This window comes from Micromys minutus (genome assembly GCF_963924665.1).
Source record: "Micromys minutus genome assembly, chromosome: 9".
Lineage (NCBI taxonomy): Eukaryota > Metazoa > Chordata > Mammalia > Rodentia > Muridae > Micromys > Micromys minutus.
Genome location: NC_137978.1, coordinates 56812133 through 56820018, shown reverse-complemented (window position 1 = coordinate 56820018; position 7886 = coordinate 56812133).

The window sequence follows — 7886 nt, the reverse complement described above, 5'->3', positions numbered from 1 at the left end:
GTGCTTCCTCAGATGGGCAGATTAAATAAACGTCTGTTGTTGAGCCAGCCTGGGCATTGTACACGGGAGGCAAAAGCAGGAGTGTTGCAAGCCCATGGCCAGCCCTGTGGACAAAGTTGATTATATGGTCTCTGGGCTGTTTTGTATTTTAAAGAAAACAAAACAGACGAGACCAGGCATGTTGACCTACATTTATCGTTCCAGCACCAGGAGGCAAGAGCAGCTGGGTTCCTCTGATAGTGGCCATCCTAGGTTACCTAGGGAGTTATTAGGCTATCAGTATAAGAAGTCAGACCATACCTGGAATAAAATCAGTATATTAATGATTAATTTAATTATGATTAAGCAGGATTTAGGTGGAACATACCTTTAGTCACAGCACCAGGGAGGCAGAGATTCCAGCCGGGTGTACCCAGCTAGTTACACACAGTAAGAGCTACACAAAAACCCCTGTCTTGGAAAATTAAAGATATTATTTTATTTTACCTAGTCATGGAAATACATTAAGAAATATTTCATGTGATGCCCGATTGTTCTCCTGGTGCAAACTCTTAAGAATTTCTTTGGGGTGATATAAAAATGAATAAACAATAGCACACATTAATTTTAGTTTTGAGATGCATATGGTTGTACAAAGAATACATCCAGGTGGATGCACGAGGGTCAGCAGTGCCTCAAAGGACCTGCTGATCTAAAACTGCAGAGTCTTCAAGACACAGTCCAACAACAAGATGGCTGAAGCAGAACAAAGAGGACAAACCACAAAAGAATAAGGGATGAGCATCCTTCTTTTCCATCGTCTTTCTTTTTCATGACGTCTAGGCTGGCCTTGGAGTTCTCCTAGTTTTCCTTCTACTTATAGATTGATGGAATATCTGACAGATACAGCCAAATCCACTTTGTAGGCCACCTGAATGTGGCAGTTTATTCTTCAGAGCTCTCTCTCTCTCTCTCTCTCTCTCTCTCTCTCTCTCTCTCTCTCTCTCTCTTATCTATCTCTCTCTCTCTTTCTCTCTCTCGCCCCCTGCATCTCAGTCCCTCCCCCTCCCATATGATTCTCCCAGCTCAGCATCCAAGCAGGTATGACTTTGGCCTTGTCAAATTCCAGAATCTTCAACTTCCTACAACATGGATGAATGGAATCTTTAATGTTGAGCCCACTGCAACAAGTATGTGGCAGACTCATCAAGTCTGTCACCCAAGAGTTGGAGTTGAGTTGTGATATTCAATTCTTTCTTCAACCCACTGTCAGGACTGTTCTCCCATGGAGGGTTCTATGATATCTGGTAAACCTTCCCTTCCATGGGCTCCAGGCCATATCCCATACACCATCTGGTGTTCATCCCTCCAGTTGATCTCTCTGAGTGTACACCCACGGTGTGAGAAAGGAGTATAGTTCTCAGAAGGGAAGAACAGACACATCTTACAGTCTGATCCTCTTCCACCTCTCATACTTCAGCAGTTTCTTTAAATCTTTACTTTTTCCTGTGCTAAGAATCAAACCCAAGCCTCAAGCTGAGTAAATGAAGCTTGAGCTCTGCAAGCTAGACAGCTACATAGAGTGGGAAACAGACACTTAGTTCAGTAAACCATCAGTAGCCATTTGCATGGTCTGTGACTCTTTATAAAGCGTCCAGAGAGAAGAGGCAGGAGATCACTAGCTCACTGTTATAATGGGTTATTTCTACTGCACCTGATCAACTGGCCTGCTGTCTGCAGAAATTAATGGAAGATGCAGCCCCCCCCCAAAAATTAGGAAAAAAAAGCAGAAAATTTAATTTCAAGCGATATTCAGATTTTTCATCTGAATATATTCTTAAAAAGGAAAGCATTTTCCTGAAATTCTGAACCCATCCTGAGTTTCTTTTCTTTTTTAATTGAATTTTTACTTTATTTTTTTTTATTGGTATACTGATGATGTCATCAGACACACCAGAAGAGGATCCCATTACAGATGGCTTGAGCCACCATGTGGTTGCTGGGACTTGAATTCAGGACCTCTGGAAGACCAGTCAGTACTCTAAAGCACTGAAGCATTTCTCCAGCTCACCTAATCTGTTCTTTGAAAGGATTAGACCACATATCAATCAGTAGATGAACATGACTCTTTTAAACTTTTTTTTTGAAGGTTCTATAGACAGGATCTACAATGGCTGAATTGAAGCCTGCTATAAAAAGCAGGCTGGCATCAGATATAAAGCCCATCCAGCGTGCGTGTTTCTGTTGCACTCAAGGGTGGGTATGGGAGGAGAGGAGAAAGTAAACTATGAATGAGATACAAAGTCTATTAAACAACATATTTTATATATGTAAATATGCATATACACTCAAATACACACACACACACACACACATCCAAACACAAACATAAAGGTTATTTTTTGCAAGTCTGAGGATATTCTGAGTTCCGTGAAGATAAGAGACTAGGAATTAGTGAGAAGATACAAATACCATTTTTTGTTGGTCTTTTGTGTTTGTTTGCTTGTTTTGCCTTATTTACTTAGTTTTGAGTCTATATTTATTTAATGTGGACAAGTATATGTCACTCTCTTCAGACACAGCTGAGGAGGGAATAAGGTACTGTTACAGATGGTTCTGAGCTACGATGTAGTTACTGGGAATAGAACACCGTTCCCTTGGAAGAGCACTCAGTGTTCTTAACCATAGTGCCATCTCTCCAGTCCCTAGCTTTGCTTTGTTTTAAAGACACATATAATACCTGGCTGTTTTGACAGTCACAGCCTCCCTCTGCCTCTCTGTTGCTGAGATTAAAAGCACATCAAATTATGCCAGGCTTAAATTCAGTAGTGAAAGCACTTGAGAAGCTCACATCTGAAATTCCAGCTCAGACTGCCTTGAAGTCAAGGTCACCTTGACATTCTCAGTGAGACTGTCTCAAAAGACAAAAACAAATCTAATTAAAGAAAAAAAAATCCCACAGGAATCACAGTGCCCAACTAATAATTAGAGGTAATTGAGAACACACTTGGACATTCTGGTTAAACAGCCCACAGGTGGCAGAGGTAGGACAATCTCTGAGTTTCAGTCCAGACAATTTCTTTGGTTTTTTAATTACATTCCAGCCTTTGACCCTCTCACAGTTCCTCATCCAATCCCCCCTCTGCTTTGCCTCCAAAGGGTGCTTTCCTTCCACTCCAACACCCCTCCATCTCACCTACTCTAGGGCTTCAAGACCCTCCAGGATTAGGAGCATCTTCTCCCACTAAAGTCAGACTAGGCATTCCTCGGCTACATGTGTGTTGGGGGCTTTGGAGCAGTCTGTTTATATTGCCTGGTACGGGGGCTCAGTCTCTGGGAGCTCCTGGGTTTCCAGGCTCACCGAGACTGGTTTTGTAACTATGGCATTGCCCTCCCCTTCATCTTCTTCAATCCTTCCCCTAACTCAACCTTAGAAGAATCTCGAACGGCTGAAAAGCACTTAAAACATTTAAAGTCATTAGTCATCAGGGAAATGCTAACCACGATGAACTCGAGATTCTACCTTACAACAAACAGAATGGCTAAGATCAGAAACTCAAGTGACTGCACATGTTGGTGAGGATGTGGAAAAAGAGGGGCAGTCTTTCTTCGCTGGTGGGATTACAAACTGGTGCAACAGCTCTGTTATGCAATCTGGTGGATCCTCAGCAAATTGAAAACCCTCCGAACTGATGAGCCAGCTGTTCTAACACCTGGGCCTTTACCCAGAAGATTCCCCACCATGACACAAGCACACACTCCACTATGTTCATAACAGGCGAATTTGTAATAGCCAGAGATGGAAACAACCCAGATACAGCAGAATACATACAGAAGATGAAGTTCCTTTACACAACGGAAGATATTCAGCTATTAGAAAATGAGGACATCATGAATTTTGGAGGCAAATGGATAGAACTAGAAAATACTATCCTGAGTGAGGTAACCCAGATCCAAAACAACATGCATGGCCTGTACTAACTGAAGAGTGGATATAAGGCAAAAATACAGAATATCTAGGATACAGCCCAGACAATCTTATGGAGAGAGAACTCATCACATAAAAGAAGAACCCACCAAGTAATACATTATAAGAACAATTTAAGGAAGGACAGGGCTAGACTAGGTTGCATGAGATGAGGTATTTTTATGGAGCCGAGGGACTTTCTTGATCTTGGACACTGCTAACAGATCACCATAACGAGGCCTGAAAAGGCTGTGATTCCAAGCTACGAGAAACAGATAGTTCTGCTGTCTGCATGACCCTTTGTATACCTTCCAGATGACCCCTCCCTTTGTAGCCACACCCTCCCAGCCCATACCAACCTCTGATGAAAAAGCTGAGTTTCTACCCACTCGTTTATTTTCAGATTTGAATGGTGTAGGTAAATTGGATCAGATCCATACACAGGAAGATTCTTAGGCGAAATCCGGGTTCACAAAAGTTTCTTGAAGCCAAATTTTTGTGACTGATGCCTTTATTCATAGTAGTTTCAAAGCAGAGGTAGGTAGATCTCTCAGTTCAAGAATACTCTTGTGTACAAGCACAGGACACTGGTCTCAACCTCAATTTGACTATATATTGGCATCAACCACAGGACATGACCTTCTATTTTCTGCCTGAACAACTCAACTCATTGTAGTCTAAAGCCTGTGGGTATCAGCATGGGAACGATTCAGCCTATGGCAAGAAACTACAGCAGTAGCTTAGTGGGCCAACATGGATGTTGGGAAGTCACTTGCACTCAGTCAGACCCAGTCCCCTCACACTGATTCCTACATTTCCTCCATCTGCTGCAGCTCTTCATAGAACACGAGATTGAAGGGACAGAGCCAGGAGTTCTTACTCTTTTCTCCTGTAGAGCATTTCCAAAAATTCACTTGGTTTGGATTCATTTTTCTTTGATTTCTGACACTGGGTCTGACCACATAGCCCAGGTTGCTCTTAACGTCTAGAGCATTCTGTCTCCATGTGCAAAGTTCACAGCTACACACCAAGAAGCAGAAAGAGGAGAAAGGAGTGAAGGGAAAGTGATGTAAGGAGAAGATTCACTGGCATGTCTATCTCACATTCAGACTTTCTTTTTTTTATTACTTTTCCTTTTTTATGTTTTTCATATTTATTGGATATCCCCTGTATTTACATTTCAAATGTTATAGCCTTCCCCGACACTTCGCTCCCTCCTCCCCCTCCACTTGCTTCTTCTAGGAAGGTTCTCCCTCTCCCAATCACCCTCTCCACCTCAGTGCCTTGGCTGATTGATGATGTTGCTCTTCCATGAGGGTGCAAATCTTTCTGCTCTTTCAGCACTTTCTCTACCACTTTCACTGGGGTCCCTGTGTGGAGTCTGATGTTTATCTGCAAGCATTCTCATCTGTGTCTATATGGCACTTGGAGAGCCTCTGAGGAGACATCCATATCTGGTTCCTGCCAGTCAACATTTCTTGGCATCAGCAATATTGCTTGAGTTTTGTGTCTGCATATGGGGTGATTCTCCAAGGGAGGAAGTCTCTCTAGATCTTTTCTACAATCTCTGCTCCTCTATGTGGCCTTGTATTTTTCCGGCCCCAGTTTTGTTCTTCCTTTTTGAAGGACTGAGAGTTTCATAATATGGCCTTTTTTTTTTTTCTCTTTTTGTGCTTCATAAATTCTGTGGTTTCTTGGGTATTTTGAGGCTTTTGGGGGGGTATTAGTATCAACTGATAAGTGAGTACATACCATGACTGTTCTTTTGTGGCTGGGTTACATCGATCAGGATGATAGCTTCAATTTCCACCCAGTTGTCTAATGTCATGAACTCATTTTTAATAGCTGAGTAGTACTCCATTGTGTATGTGTACCACAAGTTCTGAATCCATTCCTTACTGGAAATCAAACACTGCACCTCAATGAGTAGCAAGCATTCTTAAACACTGGATCTTGACTCGAAAAGAACATATATGCAATTCAGATTGTGCCCTTTGAAGCATACAAGTGTAAATCTCTGCAATAAAATAACAATTAGGTATTTTTGTATTCTGCCAGGTCTAGGAGAAGGATGGGGCAGAGATGAGATGACCCAATATGATGGGCCAGGAAGGAACAATAAAAAATTATGAATTTAGAGAATTCAGTAAAATATACATGTTCTCATTCAAAACAGTTTTATTGGAACCTATGGGAAATTATGATGCTAACTGGTTACAGAAGGTAACAATATCAGACTTCAGTGCCTCTCCAATAAAGGAGAGGAAGAGAACCTCAGCCTCTGAGAGCCTGGAGGTACAGCTTTCCCCTGCCTGGACATGGCGATCTGTTACCAGTGTCCAGAAGAACTAAGTCCCTCAGCTCCACCAGGATACCACACCTCATGTAACCTGCTCCAGCCTTGACCTCTTGAAATTTTGGTTATATGATTTGTACTTGGTGGTTTTTGTTTAAAATGGTTTTTTTTTTTTTTTTCTAAGTAAGACTGCCTGCTCTGAAACCTAAGCAATTTTTATTATTTGGCTACTAACCACTTACCAATTAGTACATATCATGCATGTCATTTTTGGTTTGTATTACCTCAATCAGGATAATATGGTTTTTTTTAAGGAATACAGTTTTTGCAATTTTTATTATGGAAAGTTTCAACCATATACAAAAGTATAGAGAGTAATGAATTCTCAGACATCTATCACACAGCTTCAACAATTATCATGTCAGAGTCGATCTTGCCTCATCTATGGACAAACTTATACCACCCTGATTATACTGAAGCAAATAAACAGTAGCATCTGTGTAAATTTTCAGTACAGTTTTCTTAAAGATAAAGGTTCCTATAGAAAGCAAATCCACAGTACAAATCACAAGCAGACACTCCAGTAAATTATAATGTGTGGTTTTATTTTAAAATCTGTAAGATGTGGGGACACAATACATTTCACTGGTACCATGAGGAAGAGTGTGAACACTAAATGGGAGTGCGAGCCTTTCCCAATACAGTGGTTTATAATGAAAGAGCGAAACAAAACAAACAGCCGAATCAGAACCTCTTTGGAACCCTTTGGAGAAGCTGTGCAAGAAGCTGACATCACACCCACCCTGTGACAAAACTCTGCAATATGTCCCTGTCCTTGGCATAAAGTTATCCTTCTGGCAAGAATTGAGCTGAGCTCCCTCATTTAAATGGTTCGTTTTGTGTTTTCCTTTACAGCGGTCTCTTCCCCTCGAAGTCTTTCCAAGGGACACCGATGTAGCACTCTCACGCCTCTGCACAAACATGCAGAGAGCTTGGTACTGGGGAACCAGCTGAAGGTACTAGGGAAGGCACGGGAACCGCAGCCAAATGAAACAGGGAGCGAGGCAAAAGACACTTAGGCAAATAAATGGCCCAATTAGCTTGGAAAACTGCCAATATAGCCGTTTTTCTTCATGCCCACCACCAAATACAGAATATTGAATCAGTAAATCCAAAGGCAGCGGATATTCTACTGGCACCAGATTGGAAGGGAAATGTTTATCCACAAAGAGACTACAAAATACTAATAGCATCAAAGATCTCCAGTGATGCCAACCTTATTTCAAGTAGTGTGTTGGATGCAGAATATGCAGAGTAAGGAAAAACAGTCGTTGCTCTCAAAGGTCTAATGAAGAAGGCAGACACATCCGAAAAGTGCAACGAAGGCTGTAGGTGCTGAATTAAGTCTGTTCACACACAAGAGTACAACAACCAGAGCAGAAACATTTTTTGGCAAGACAGACAGAGGAGTGTTCCAAGATGTAGGAGGAAAACCAGATGAGCGGTCTCCTTGGGAACCTCAGAGGTGCTCAGGTGAACTTGACAATACCTCTGAATACTGGGTTCACATCAAGGATGACTTCAGTGTGACCTTGAGCTTGTCTCTGTCCACTAGGGCTCGCTCTCTGGCGGGGACCTGGCCGC